Source organism: Pseudorca crassidens, chromosome 4, assembly GCF_039906515.1.
Source record: "Pseudorca crassidens isolate mPseCra1 chromosome 4, mPseCra1.hap1, whole genome shotgun sequence".
NCBI classification, from domain to species: Eukaryota; Metazoa; Chordata; class Mammalia; order Artiodactyla; family Delphinidae; genus Pseudorca; species Pseudorca crassidens.
In genome coordinates, this window is record NC_090299.1 from 1460844 (window position 1) to 1476971 (window position 16128).

A 16128-nucleotide genomic window follows, 5' to 3' on the forward strand; every position below is an offset into this window, starting at 1 on the left:
TATTCACAATAGCCAAGACATGGAAGCAACCTAAATGTCAATCAACAGATGAATGGATAAAGAAGATGTGGTGTATACATACAATGGAATATTACTTAGCCATAAAAAAGAATGAAAATTTGTCAATTCCAACAACATGGATGGACGTGGACGGTATTATGCTAAGTGAAATTCGTCAGACAGAGAAAGACAAATACTATATGTTATCACTCACATGTAGAAATCTAAAAAATAAAACAAACAAATGAATATAACAAAACAGAAGGAGACTCACGGATATAGAAAACACACTAGTGGTCACCACTGGGGAGAGGGAAGGAGGGAGGGGCATGATAGGGGTAGGGGATTAAGAGGTACAAACTATTAAGTACAAAATAAATAAGCTACAAGGACATATTGTAACAGCACAGCGAATACAGCCAGTATTTTAGAATAACTTTAAATGGAGTATAATCTATAAAAATATTGGATTTCTATGTCATGCAACCTGAAACTAATACAATATTGTAAATCAATTATACTTCAATAAAAAATTTTTTTTCTGGGAGAACTGCATTTCCACACACAAAAGAATGAAGTTAGACCTTACCTTATACCATATACAAAAACTGACTCAAATAGATCAAAGGTCTGTATCTATTCTAAAATTCTTAAACTTAGAAAGAATTTTAAATTCTTTAAAAGAATTCTTAAAAATTCTTAGAAAAGAACAGGAATCTTTGTGGTCCTGGATTAGGAAACAGTTTCTTAGGTGTGAAACCAAAAACACAGCAACCAAAACCAAATATCTCATTCAGCAGTTCCTCAGACAGTATGACACAGCAACTCCACCCTGAGGTATCTACCCAAGAGAACTGAAACACATATTCGCACAAAAATTAAAAACTTCTGTGCTTCAAAAGATACCTTCAAGAAAGTGAAAAACCCGACAGAATGTGAGAAAATTTTTGCAAATCATGTATCTGTCAAGGGTATAGTATCTGGAATACAGAAAACTCTTGCAACTCAACAATAAAAAAATAAATAACCCAACTAAAGAATGGACAATGGATTTGAAAAGACATTTTTCCAAAGAAGATATACAAATGGGCAGTAAACACATGAAAAGATGCCATCATTAGTCATTTAGGAAATGCAAAGTAAAATGATAATGTGCTATTTTATATCCATTACGAGAACTGTAAGAGTTTAAAAAGGAAACAGAAAATAACAAGTGTGGGTGAAGATACGGAGAAATTGGAACCTTGTACATCCCTGGTGAGAATCTGAAATGCTACCGGAACTGTGGGAAACAGTTCAGCAGCTCCTCGTGCCGTATGACCCAGCAATTCCACCTCAAGGTATCTACCCAAGAGAACTGAAACATAGATTCACACAAAAGTTTGTACGTGAATGTTCATACCTACTAGCCAAACATGGAAGCAACCCAAACGTCAGTCAACTGACAAATGGATAAACAATATGTGGTCTAGCCACACCGTGGGATTAATTTTTGGCCATAGAAAGTGTGGACAGGTGCTACAGTGTGGATGAACCTCGAAAACATCAGGCTATTTGACAGAATCCAGCTACAAAGGTCACTTATTGTATGATTCCATTTCTTTGAAAAGTCTAGAAAAGTCTAGGCAAACCCAAGAGACAGAAAGTAGATTAATGGTTGCCAGTGGCAGAAGGGAGGGGAGGATGTTTGGGGTTTCTTTATGGGGTGATGAAAATGTTGAGATTAGATACCGGTGGCAGTTGCACAACTCTGTGAATATGCTGAAGACCACTGAATTGTACACTTTAAAAAGAATAAAAGGATGTTTTCCTTGTAATCATCTAGCGACTCATATTCAAGAAAGAGCTCAAGCTAGATGCCCGTCAATAGTGGGTTGATTCAGTAAATTAGCTCGTACAGTTTCCACAAAGGACAGTTAATGATGCTGGAAATTCCAAAATATTAAATAAAAAGGTAGCATTTTAAAAATTAGAGCTACCATATGTACATAAATGAGATTTGGGGACACACAGTCAAGGCAAAGCATCAACATTACATTTATTTGCATAGTAGGACTACGGATTCTTTTCTGAGCATCTTCTAAGATTCAGTATTACTTCTATGACCAGAAGAATAACTGTTAGGCTGAGGAGAGGCAGCGCCTACAGCAGGAGCCACTGCAGCCCTCCTGAGGCACAGAGTTTGTTTCTTAGTGGAGGGAAGGCATGCTCTGGGGCTCAGCCCCGCAGCCCCTGCCCCTCAGATAAAGCCCTGGAAGTGGGGCAGCCTTTCTGGACAAGGCGCTGCGGCTGGCAGGCAGCTCGCCTGCGAGAAACCAGAGGAAGGGCCCTGACTGTCAGCTGAGCGTTGAGAGCTACGAAGCCAGCGGTTCATGTTGTGCCTTAAAAGAGCAATGAACCCTCCCAGAAGACTGAGACCGAGGCTGGCCCACAGGTGGTGGGTGGGTCAGATGGCAACCATGGTCTCAACCCCAAGCCCTCAAGCCCTCTCCTGCTGCTCCGCAGAGTGGGGCGTGTGTGTGTGTGTGTGTCTGTGTGTGTGTGTGTGTGTCTGTGTGTTGGGGGGGGGTGTGGATGGAAAGAGAGCCAGAGGCTCCATGAAGAGCCTGGTCCTCGGCAGAAGAACCAACAAGGTGCTGCCCACGGGCAACCCAGCTGGGCTTGGAAGGGCCACCGGGAACAAAAGAACAGAACACTGGGAGTGGGGCCTGGGACGTCACCTGGGGCCTGAGCTTGGGGCCCGGCTGGGTCAGCCCAGTCCTAGGGGCCACATAGATGGGCATTGTTTGGGCACTGGGGGCCCCAGGAACACTGCCCAGGGCCACCCTTTTGGAAGGGCGCTGGTCCTCCATGGGCAGCTGCTACGCAGCAGGCTGGGAGCACGGAAGAGGGTTCCAAGGATGAATCAGACCCTGTGTGTGGCCCCCAACAGCCCAGTCTAGTCGGGGAGCCACACGCTTTAACAAGACAGAGCTGAGAGGCTGGCTGGCGCCCAGTGGTCCAGGTCTATGGTGAGGGCAGGAACAGTGAGGGTGAGACATGGCCGGAAGTTGAGACGCAGAGGAAAAGTGGGCGAGAGAGGCTAGGGTGAAGGCGTGAGGGGCACCCACCTGCCAAGGGCTTCCTCTGCCTCCCCAAGCAGTCTGAGCTCCTGTCACCAGCCGTATCTACCCAGGCACTCAACTTCAAATCTGCACGGTCAGCTGGATGTTGAAAAATCCAGCACCTTCTGTGACCGATGCCCAACTGGATTCTGTTTCCTGCCACTCTCTTTTATTGAAGGCAGCACATATTCCCCGTAACAATTCCACTTAGGTTTGAATTACTAGGAAGTGTCAATTTTCTAGTAGCAAAAGACAGTGCAATTCTAAAGTTACATTAATACCAAAGGTTTTGTCCAGCCTGTGTCTTTGGCCACGGTCCATAGTGGCAAACTTTCCAAAGGGCACCCTTGAAAGGCACACATGGAGAAGTATCTGATTCCACGGTCAGAGTAGAAAAAATGGCCTTTTGACAGGAAAAGGACTTTGTCATTTTGAAGTTCTAGGGGTCTGTGAAATAAGAGATAGTACAACTTGGAAAAACTAATAGCATCACAAGGTGTTTCTGGCTATGACATCACATGGATGAATCTGTGAGCCTCTGAAACCCTTTGTAAAGGCCTCAGTAAGAGAAAAACAAGGAGGAGCAAGACGGACTGATGGAATCCAGAAGGAAGGTTTATGCTTGGATGTGGGGACATGGAAAGTCTGGACATCTGCGCAGCCACATACCAATTCTAATGAGCCAGCTTGGGCCCTGCTAGCTCCTCCTTACAAAATCCATCCATCCATCTATCCATCCATTTGTCCATCTATCTACCCAACCACCCACCCATTCATCTATCCATCGACCCATCCATCCATCCAACCATCTATCCAATCATCCATGTATCCATCTGTCCATCCATTGATCCATCCATCCATCCATCCATCCATCCATCCATCTATCCAATCATCCATCCATCCATCCATCCATCCATCCATCCACCCATCCAACCATCTACCCAATCATCCACATATCCATCTGTCCATCCATCCATCTGTCCATCCATCAATCCATCCATCCATCCATCCTTCCAACCATCTACCCAATCATCCACGTATCCATCTGTCCATCCATTGATCCATCCATCCATCCATCCATCCATCCAACCATCTATCCAATCATCCATGTATCCATCTGTCCATCCATCCATCTGTCCATCCATCAATCCATCCATCCATCCATCCATCCATCCATCCATCCATCCAACCATCTACCCAATCATCCACGTATCCATCTGTCCATCCATTGATTCATCCATCCATCCAACCATCTACCCAATCATCCATGTATCCATCTGTCCATCCATCCATCCATCCATCCATCCTAGTATGGTGAGGATTTAGCAGGGAGGTATGTGTGTGCTGATATGGGTCGAACTGTGTCTCCCCAAATTCATATGTTGAAGTGCTAACCCCCAGTACCTCAGAACGTGGCTTTATCGGGATATAGAGTCACTGCAGATGTAATTAGTTAAGATGAGGTCATTAGGGTGGGTCCTAATCCAATATGACTGGTGTTCTTCAAAAAATGAGAAATTTGGACACAGGTGCACACAGAGGGAGAATGACATGTAAAGAAAAGGCAGAGATCAGAGCTTAGCATCTACAAGCCAAGGGGCCCCAAGGATTGCCAGTATCCATCAGAAGTGAGAGGGCAGAGGCCTGGACAGATCCTCCCTCATGGCCTCAAAAGGAACCACCCTGCTGACACCCTGATCCAGGACTTCTGGCCTCCAGAACTGAGACAATCCATTTTTATGGTTGACCCTGCAGTTTGTAGTACTTTGTTACAGCAACCCTACAAACGAACACAAACGTGATGGCACAAAGCTGACAGGCCCAGGCTGCCCAGGGGGCGTCAGCACAAATATCTTTGGGGCAGCAACTATGCTAATTTATTGTGAACAGACCAGATCTCCCTGCTTCCTCTACTCTCCAGCCACTTGCAAAGTCTTTCTTCTAGCGGTTTTAATGAGTGACTCTGCGTTTGGAAGGAAGACAACTTACTCCAGTGCAACAACCCCTTGGGGTGAGCACAGGCTGGGAGGGAGGGGGAGGAAGGATAAACCCCTCTCCCCAAGGAGACCACAGCACATGGCTCAGGTCCACAGAGGGAACAAGAGAACAAGAAATGACTGGGACCGGGAGGGCTGGCGCCAACCCAGGAAACAACCCAAAGGGGCTGTTTCAGTCTCTTCTCACCAAGGGATGGCCAACAGAAACACCAACAGCTCTAGATGGGAACGCAGCCTGGCTGACACCTGGCTGGTGAGACTCTGAGCCGAGAACCCATCTCGCCACACCAGACACCTGACCCACCGACACTGTGAGATGATGAACGGCTGCTGTCAGAAGCCACTAAGTGTGTGGTAATTTGTTACGCAGCATGGCTGACTAATACAACTGGGCAGATGTTGTAACTGAGTGACCGAGTGGAGGCCGGCACCCTGAGTCAGGACTGAAAGCAAAATGAAACCACTTTGGTGCAGAGAAGACTGACCTGGCGGGTACGTCCAGTAACAGCTCCTGTCTTGGGAGGCTCAGGGCATCCCCGGGGCTCACCTGAGTCTGTGCAGGTCGCCACACCAGAGCGCAGGCCCTGTGGAGCAGCAGGAGGAAGTGTGGCCGCCACCCAGCACCTGTGCCTCACACCCTTGCTCAGCTTGAGGCTCCACAGGAGCCTGTGCAAGTGGACAGTAAGTGATGGGTCCCCCACGGCAGGGGCAGCCACATACACTGCCCAGGGACAGACACCCTCTCAGCGCACTGCAGGCTGGTGCTGGGGGACAGGGGCTGGTCTCAGAGCCACCCCCACTGCTGACCAACGGCAGGCACAGGACTCTAGTGGCCACCACGCAAGCTAAACACAGAGGGGCGCTCACATCTACAGGGAGACGCCCGGTCTCCACACGTGACACCATCTGCCGGGGCCTGTCCCCACCCCCGCCGAGGCAGGAGGCTGATGAGGGCTGCTGGGGGTCCAGGCAGCCTGGGGACTCTGGGGGTTGTGGGCGTGTTCACTTCTGAGCAGGGCCTGAGGGTGGGGAAGGCCCAGGCAGCCTGGGGCTTTGCTTCTGACCACAGACCTGGACTGAATGCCAGAGTGGGGAGCTGTTCAGAGGCCAGGCCCCAGGGCTGCTACAGAGCCCCTCCCTGTGCGGTGTGCACACGGGGCGGCCCCTGGCGGGGAGCCCAGCACCCAGAACCCGCCAGGCACAACTCCCCTGACCCTGTCAGGGGCTGCCACAGGAACTGCAGCTCCTACCAAGACCCCGCAGGCCCCGGATAGAAAACCTTCTCAACCACAATTCAGACCATATCCCTCCTCTGCAGACACGTCTCACTCCCTGCTTCCCAGGTCACTTGGAGTAAAAGCCAGAAAGCCTTCCTGAGGCTCGAGGGGCCCGGCGTGCTCTGGACCTCTCTCTGTCAACCTCCTCTCCCACTCTATGCTTGTAGGCGCCTCCCAGCCATGCCCCTTGCTGTCACAGACAAGACAAGCGCGCTACGGCCATAGGGCATGGACATTACTAGGCCCAGAATGCATTTGTCTGGACACCCCCAGAGGCCCCCATTCTTTTGGTATCCATCCCAGCACCCTCTAACAGAGACGCTTTCCTTGGCCATCAACAGAACCTCCATTTCCTTCCCCCACCCTGCGTTACTGCTCCTGGGGTGCTTGTCTCCCTGACGTAGCACGTGTGTGCCGACTAGCAGTCTCACTCCGGAGAACGCGGGGCCGGCCACGCAGCGACTTCCGTCTGTCTGTTCACCGCTCTGCGCCCAGCATCAAAGACAGTCCACCCCCCGCCCCGTGAGCCTCCCAATCTGTGTCCACTGAACACACGGCACAAATTCATTAGACACAGAGGAAGACTAGGTGTGGGCTGTCTGTGGGAATAAAGGCTTTCTCCTGTGATCGAGTGCTAAACGGATTCAGGAAAAAATCAACCCGCAGGGCCTCCTGAAACCTCACAGCTTTGGAGGTTCCTGTCTCTGCGTCCTCTTCCTCTCCTGCTGCAACCAGAAAATGTGTCTGACGGAACGACTCCTCGCGAGGGCCCCCCCCCCAAAAGATATGTCCACATCAAATCCCTACGACCTGTGACCGTGACCTTATTTGGAAAAAAGGCCTTTGCAGATGTAAGTAAATTAAGGATCTTGACATGAGATCATCCCGAATTATCTGGGTGGCCCTAAACCCAACGACAAGCGTCCTGACAAGGGAAAGGGGAGAAGACAGAATCAGGGAGACTGCTGCGTGAGGAGGACGAAGAGACTGGGGTGACGCAGCCACGAGCCCAGGAGCAGCTGGAGACGCCAGGAGCCGGAAGAGGTGACGAAGGACCATCCCCTAGAGCTTCCAGCAGGGCTGCAGCCCAGCCCGCAGCTTGACCTCTGGGCCCCAGGACTGTGGGACTATACATCTCTGCTGTTGAAGCTGCCCAGTCTGTAGTGCCCCGTATGGGACCACAGGACACCAGTCCAGAGGGGAGGCTGTGGTCCAGTCCCGAGTCCATCTCTCACCCGCCGGGCGACCCAGGGGGTGACGTGGCCCAGACCCTGCTGCTCAGGCCCAGAACGGGCAGGAAAATCATCCCGGGTGGGCGCAGTGAGAACAAGGGCGACCACGTCCGAAGGGCGGGCGCATGGCGGACGCCTCGGTGCCCGTGCGCTGGTGGGGCAGCGTGAGGCCACAGCGAGGGGGCCCGAGTGACGCAAGCGTCCAAAGAAGCGGGCACACTGACGTAATTCACAGACGGGGCACCTTCAGGGCTCTCTGGGAGGGAGACGGCCCTTCCCCGCCTGGGTCTCCCCTCAGCCGGTGGGCCCCGAACTGGCAAGGGGGTGGGGGCCGCTCAAACCCGTGATGACAGCCTCCCAGAAGATCACAGCTGCATCTTCCCCAAAGTTCCGAGCAGAGACCACAGGGCTCACGAGGACAACCCCGAGGGCTCACCCCCCTAGGAGCGACCCGACACGTATTCTGCCCAGATAAGCCCTGACTTTCAGCTCATTTGAGGACCAGCTGCAACCTCGAGTTCACATATTCCAGTCCTGCCTACCTGTTCTAGGGTGGTTTTCAAACCCATTTCTAGAACACGTTGCACTAGAGCTCATATTTTTAGAAGATATAATTTATTTGCATATTATCTGTGCATCCCTTTAAAAATGAATCCTGTCATGTTTTAAAAGTGAAGAGGTTTTTTCTGGCGGGGGGTGCCCACTCTGTGTGGCTTGCGGGATCTTAGTTCCCTGACCAGGGATCGAACCTGCGCCCCCTGCCATGGAAGTGCGGAGTCTTAACCACTGGACCGCCAGGGAAGTACCAAAAAGGACTTTAAATGAAATCCCAGGTGTGTTACATGCTAAAGAGAGACCGTCGTTATGGGAAAACATTGTAGCTTGTCAGGCTGGACCATCCACTTACTGTGCCCTCAGCCATCTCCTCCCCGCGGGCCAGCGCCATTTGTCCTGGGGAGGGCAGGGCAGCCAGGGGCCTGCACCACTGGGGTCCCCCACCAGCCCCCTGGGAGGCCCAGGGAAGGAGCCTGGCCCTCACTGGTCAGTCCCTGTGGCCACGGGGTGGGGGCCAGGACAGCGACATGCACACAGAGAGAAAGTGGGCAGGCCCCTAAGGGTGGAGGCCTGCACAGCCGTCGGGGCACGTGTGGGTGTGGGGACGAGTGTGACATGAGAGCACACACGCTCAGGCTCCTGTGACCACGGGAACAGCAGCGGTCTCCACGTGCCGCACTCGTGCCCACCGGGGTCTCATTCACACGCTGTCCCTCGAGGGATGGTTTCGGGCCTCATCATTTTCTTCTATAAAATGGGAATAATTACACCCACGTGGCAAGGACTAGGGACAGTGCGTTGAAAGCGGACGTGCCTGGCCTAAGACAAATGCTCCGGAAGCTGCAGTACTTTCCCACTGGATTCCCACGAGACTGGAGATTAAGGAAATAGAGCATTGAGTCCACAGTCAAAACAACAACACAGGGTTTTAACAAGGCACCGTCACACACAGATCCGCACTGTGGGATCCCGTGGCGCTCGGGGTGCAGTCCACCCCCCTGCCTCCCCTCCCTGGGGCCCTCACGGCTGCTGTTCCCATTCCACGAGGTCAGCAGGACCTCTGAGGGCCCCCAGGGAGATCACTGAAGGACAGCAAAGACTGCAGTTTGGTTCCAAATACTAAATGTAAACAAGACACTGAAAACCAGCTCATTTCCCGTTTCCTCTAGTTAAGCAGCACGACCACTGATGTCCCGTGAGATGAGCCGGTTGGAGGGAACAAGCATCCTTTGTGCTCTCCAGACTGTCCCCTGCCCACCTCTGTCTGAGCCCACAGGCTCCTGTCCTGCCCAGGCCCATCAGGGCTCCCATCTGGGGAGACAGAAGCAAGTATCGTGTCATCAGAATCCCACCAGTGCCTATGCCAGATGGGGACAGTCACCAGGCAGCAGGGAGGGCTTCCTGGGGGAGGAAGCACGGCCTGGCAAGAGGCGTGACTCTACCGTCTATAAGTCCACGAAGACCCCAGCCGGGGGCCGCATGCGGGGCCCATAGCGCCCGAGGACTCCGCCTCCCCAGCCTTGGGCAGTCCCACCCAGCGCCTGCCACCTGTAAGTTCCGACCTGGTTCTGCTGCCTGCTACCCCTGCAGAACCGGAACCCTCACGGCTCCCCACCTCCCCACCTCCCCACCACCTTCCTGGCGCACTGCTTGTTCACTGCACACACGCCCCGTAGCCCTGCCTGTACCCGGGTGGGGCATTTCTCGCAGATTCTGGCCTCAGGGCCCACTTCCCCACAGAGCTGCTGATCACAGCATCTGAGAAGTACCGGCCTCCCTCCCCAGGGGCAAGGGCTTCTGCCCCCATCCCAGCCCCAGGGCCAGCGCCCAGGAAAACCAAGCGGGAGCCTGGAAGAGGGCCTGGCTCTAAGGAGGTTAGGCCCCTGTCTGTGAAGTCAGGTGAGCACCTGCTACGGGGTTGGGGGTGGGGGCACATGAGGCCCTAGCTGGGTGCACCTGCCCTCGATGGGCCCTGGGCTGGTGGCACGGAGGGGAGGCCCTGCCGTGGGGAGGGCTCCCAGGGTGCGGCTGGGAAGTTAGGAGAGGTCAGACAGCTCAGGCTGAGGGCCTTCGGGCATCACTCCCCTGCTGTCTAGGCAAGAGGATGTAACCTCCCAGAACCTCAGTTTACTTGTCTGTAAAATGGGAAAACAGTAACCACCACCCACGGTCCTCTGGAGAAGGACTCACAGTGGGGGTGGGACGGTGGGTGCGCGAGTCTGCCTCGTGCTGTGTGGCCCTGGGTCTGTAACACAGGGCTCATCACAGCCTCTGCAAAGGGCCGGGGGTGCCAGCTGTGAGGCTGGGGGTGGGGGAGTGGCCTCAGGGCCACAGGCTCCCACCACCACCGTGGTCCAGGAGGCCAGCCCCAGAAGGTCATGCAGGAGCTGGGCATCAAGCAGGGCCCAGTCCAGGAGTGCCCGAGGTCTGCCCCAGGCTGGTCTGTGGGCACACGTCCCACTGTGACCACCTGGAGTCTCTGGTCATCACTATGGTGATCCAGAAGGAACGTTCCCTGCGACACCTGTGGGGAACAGCCAGGGAGCCGCAGCCAACCCCTCGTCACCAGGGACACTCTGCAGAGCCCTGAGGGGCTGTGGAAGTTCTGGGAACCTGCGGCTTCCCCAGACAGGGAGGACAGACAGCAGACACGCTGCCTGATGCCTGCTGTCTTCACTGAGCCATCCTGGCCTGGCAACTGACTGATGGCATGGCCTCAGCCAGCAGGGTGGACCTGGGCTCCGTCAGAGCCACTTCCCCCGTCACAGGCCACAGGCTGTGCTCAGAGGAGGAAGGCCACCCAGGCTGGTCCCCCTGGAGTCCAGAGGCAGGGACAGCCAGCGGCTCCCAGGCCCATCTCATCCGCCGGCCACCCCCCCCCCAGAGGTGGGTCTGTGGAACAAGGGGCAGCTCCTCCTCCAGAGTTGGGGAGGGCCTGACGCAACGGTGTCGTGTGAGGGGGGGTGGCGGCCCCCGCAGGTGGCCTCCTGTGTTGCTATGGTGACCCCTCCATGGATCCCACAGCTGCCCTGGCAGGTCCTACGCGTCCACCAGTCCCTGGCACATCTGCCTCTTCCAGCTTTGTTCACTCATGAGGTTACAGTGTTGCCGGGGCTCAAGGGGGTGGGGGGTATAGCAGAGCTGGGCAGGGCCCCAAAGCAGCTGCTGACACCCACCACCTACATCTAGTAAAGAAATTGAACTTGTAGCTAAAAGCCTTTCCATAAAGAAAACTCCAGGCCCAGGTGGCTTCACTGATGAATTCTAACTAATATTTAAGTCAGAAATACTACCACTTATACAAAAAATCTTCTGGAAAATTGAATAAGCGGGAATGTTCCCCAACTCATTTGAGGATCTCAGCATTACTCTGATACCCAAACCTTAAAAGGACATTACAAAGAAAGAAAAGTACTGCCCAACATTCCTCACAATCAGATGCAAAGTCCTTAACAAAATTTTAGCAAATTGAAGCCAACAATACATGAAAAGGATAATACCTAGTGACCAAGTAAGGTTCATCCCAGGAAGGCAATGGCTTAACATCTGAGTATCAATCAATGTAATTTATCACATTGACAGACTAAAAAATTAAAACTATACGACGACCCCAAAAGATGCAGAAAAAGTACTTGAGAAAAGTCCAGCAAACCAGGAATAGAAGGACTTCCTAAACCTGAAAAAGGGCATCTATGCACATCCTACGGCCAACATCACACTTAATGGTAGATACTGAATGCCTTCCCTCTGAGAACAGGAACAGAGCAAAAATGTCCTGTGTCAACTCTTCTGTTCAACGTTGTACTTGGAGGTCCCCCCCAGTGCAAAAATGCAAGAAAAGAAGTAAAAGACATCTAATTAGAAAGGAGACATAAAACTGGCTTTATTCACAGATAACAACATCTGTGTAGAAAATCTGATGAAATCTTCATAAAAACTACCATATCTAATAAAGTGAGTTTAGCAAGGTTGCAGGAGATAAGATCAATACACAAGAATCAAGTATCTCTATAGCAATGAACAACTGGAAACTGAAATTATAAAGCAATACCATTTACAACAGCATCAAAAATATAAAATACTTAGGGATAAATCTGGCAAAAGATGTGCAAGACCTCAACAACACAAACTATAAAACTTTGCTGAGAGAAATTAAAGACCTAAATAAATGGAGAAATATACTGTGTTCATGAATTTGAAGATTCAGTATTACTAAAGTGTTAATTTTCCCCTAGTTGATCTATAGATTAAACACAATTCCAAGCAAAGTCCTAGCAGGCCTGTTTTTTTTTAATTTTTTATTTTTTTGGTAGAAATTGACAACCTGGTTCTAAAATTCATGTGAAATACAAAGGACCCAGAAGAGCCAAAACAACTTTGAAAAAACGGAACTAAGTTGTAGATTTATACTACCTGACTTTAAGGCTCATTTTAAAGCTACCATAATCAAGACAGTGTGATGTTGGTGTCCATATAGACAAACAGATCAATGGAACAGACTAGAAAATCCAGAAATATATGGTCAACTGATTTTTGACCAAGGTGCAAAGGCAATTCAGTGGAGAAAGGGTAGTCTTCAACAAATGATACTGGAATAATTGGCTATCCTTATGCAAAAACAAAATAAAACTTTGATCCATACCTCACACCATATACAAAATTAACTCATAATGGATCATAGACCTAAAAGTATAAAACTTTTAGAACAGAAGAAAAATCTTTGTGACTTTAGGTTATGAAAATAACCCTTAGATATGACTTCAAAATCACAGTCCATGAAAGAAAAATGGATACATTGGACTTCCTCAAAATTAGGAAATTTTCCTCTTCGAAAGATACTCTTAGAATGAAAAGACAAGCCATAGACTGGGAGAAACGATCTGCAAATTATATATCTGATAAAGGACTTGTATACAGTATAAATAAAGAACTCTCAAAACTCAATCAGGACACAACACAATGAAAAGAAACAGCAAAAGATCTGAATAGACACTTCACCAACGAGTATAGGCCGATGGCAGGTGAACACATGAAAAGGTGCTCAATGTCACGAGTCCTTAAGGAAATGCACATGAAAACTGCAATGAGACACTACTCACACCACTGGAACAGCTAAAGGTAAGAAGCCTGACCATGCTGAGGGCTGGCAAGGCTGTGGAGGAACCGGAACTCTCATACGCTGCAGTTCATCGTACGACAGTTATATTTCCATAAAGCTGTTTAAAACAACTTTAAAATACCAGACTGTGTTCTCACTGTGCTTACATGCTACTGCCTCGGATGCCGGACCTTCCTCCCAGAAAAACATCACCTGCCCTGCTGCCCTCCAGAGCTCTCTGGGGTTCCCCACCCCTACCTCCTCTTGCCCCCTCTGCTCCTCTGGCACCTGGGCCCCTCTATTCAGGTCTCAGTGAAGTCACTGCCAGGGCAGGTGCTCGCTGAAGGAGCCACCCTGCACCCAGCCGGCACTCTGCGTCTTAGGAGTCAAGTTTATCTTCTCCGGGACCAGGGGCCTTGAAGGCCGGCACTGGGTGGGATCGTGAGGTGGGGCGGGGGGCAGCCGGGCCAGGAGCTGTCCTGGGTGCTGGGCTCAGCGCCCCTGCACCTGCCTCTCCCGCCCAAAACAGTGGCTGCTGCCCAGGCCAAGCCGTCCTCCCGGCCCAGAACACAGCAGCTCAACACCCAGCTGTGAGTTAGTTAGAAAGACTCCAGACGCTGGGGAGGCCCATCTAGGAGGAGGGCAGCACCCCTCCCAGGACCCCCAGACCCAGCCCTGCCCTCTGACCCCAAGCCGGTACTCAGCCTGGCTTCTCTCTCACCCCGCGGGAGCCCCATCATCTGATGACAGTCATTAGGCCTAATCTGTTTTTCAAGCGTCTCATTAATTCCAAGTTCTCCTCTATTTTTAAACCGCTCAGTCATTCTCGTTTTTCCTTCCTGGGGCACGAGGTGGGTGGGAGACCCCGGGGCTCCGCGTGGCAGCCGGGACACCTGCCACGGGACAACGGCTTGCGCCCACTGCCTGGCCCCAGAGAGGCTCTGGCGACACAGCCGCGATGTGTCCACCCCGACACCGGGTGGGGGCGGGGGTGGGGCAGGAGCTGGTGCCCAGGGTCACACAGCCACCAGGAAGGGGTTAGGGTTAGATCCAGCCCCACCCTGTCCCCGCATCCCGGAGGTGGTCCCCTGCGGAGCCCCCAGCGGCCCCCAGCAGCGGGGCAGTCCTGAGTCTCGGCTCACTGAGCAGTCAGTCAGTCCAGGCAGTGCTCTGTCCCTGTCACTCCCATGCCTTGGTTCACACCCCGTTTCCCTTGGGGGTGCCAGCTCAGGACGCGCGCCCCAGGACACCCCACACAGTCCTGACGGCCAGCACCAGAGGTTGTGGGTGTTGATCGTACACTGGAAAAGGATGCACATCCTTCCAGGCCATGGAGGCTGGTGGACAGCACCGGCCCTGGGACAGGGCAGGGGCTGACCGGTCCCTGACTCCATCTGCTGGAGGGAAAGTCGATTCAGCGAAGTGCGGACAGAGCAGGTCAGAAGTGCAGCCCTGGGCCTCTGGGAACGTTTCCCAGTGACAGAGACTCGCTCACCACATGCTGCTCGAGGAAGCTCAGCCGTGCCAGTGCATCCGGCCTCCCCCCGGCTGGGCGGCAAGGCCGGGCTGAGGCCCACAGGCACTCGTGGTGCAGCCTGCAGGGACCCAGGAGGATCCCAGCAGCCCCTCCGTACAGGGAAGCAGGCAGTGGCCTTGGGGGGCCGGAGCCCTGCTCCAAGGAACAGAGGATGTGGCCTCCTCTCTGTAGCCCCAGCTGCTCAGGGCTGGACCCAGGGTATCCCCAGGTCCCTGGGGTCCCCACCCCGGCAAAGCACAGTGGAGCCTGCGTGGAAGCACCGGAGGGCCGCGGCTAGCAGGAAGGCGGGGCGTCCACCGGAGTCAGAGCCAGGCGGAAAAAGAGCAAAGTCGGCGAAGCACAGAGCTGTCGGCCCAGGACTAAGCGACGCTGCAACGTCTGTGACCACCTTGTCCAGCTGCCACCCCACCCGTGGGGAGTGAGAAAGCGGAGGTGAGGCCAGGAAGCAGTGAGACCGGTGATGGGGCAGCGAGGCGGCTCAGGACTGGTAGCGGCGAAGGCTGAGGCAAGTCCCAGCCCCGAACAGCAGTGGTGAGTAAGGGCCAGGGTGGGGGAGACGCGGAGGAGCCACAAGGCACGGAGGCACGCGCTAGCAAGAGGCCCTTGGCCCTCCTCAAGTGGCCGCCAGCCCACGGGCGCCCTTCCTCCCCTGGACCCCCTCCCGCTGCGTTCGCGCCGCAGGAACACACGCTCCACTGCCACCCCCCAGGCAGGCGAGGAAGCACCGCGCGTCGGAAAGGCCCCTCGAGGAGATGTCCCCAAGGTCCACCCTTTGCCATTACCACCACGCTCAGCAAGGAAGGAGCGCGTGGTCGGGGCACAGGTCACCAGTTTAAGGGCAGAAGCTCAGAGGCCTGTGCCCTTCCAGGTTCCTTTCATTCTAACCAAAACGACAGCCAGGGAGGCCCACCGAGTGGGGAGGCAAAGGTACCGCCAGCCGCGGAGCTGAGTAACACAGAGCAGGCCGAGCCCATCGCTGGCACAAGTGGTGACGGTTCCTGAGCCCTGAGCCAGGGCCCGGGGTGGGCCTGCCCATGCGTCACGATGGCCCTCGGACCCGGCCCCCTGGCCCCCTCCAGTGGCCGGAGACAGCCTCAGAAGGCAAGCCGGCCCGGGCCTCTCACTACGCACCAGGGCAGAGCAGAGTTAATGGCAAAGAAGGAGACCCTGGGACACCAGGAGGCAGTGAGCGGAATGTCCCCCGGCACCGCAGACCCACTGGAGGGAAAGGGAGGCAGAGGACCCGAGTCTCTAGAATGCTCAGGAATTTGATTACACAGAACATAACTGAAGACACGGCAACAAAGGAGACCAAAGGGCAAATAACA

The 16128-nt window shown here is 53.3% G+C and overlaps 1 protein-coding gene across 18 annotated transcripts in view; it reads right to left on the reverse strand.

Moving 5' to 3' along the window:
- Positions 1-16128, reverse strand: part of ZFYVE28 (zinc finger FYVE-type containing 28) — a 111402-nt gene that overhangs the window by 11553 nt on the left and 83721 nt on the right. The gene's annotated exons all lie outside the window — the stretch shown is intronic.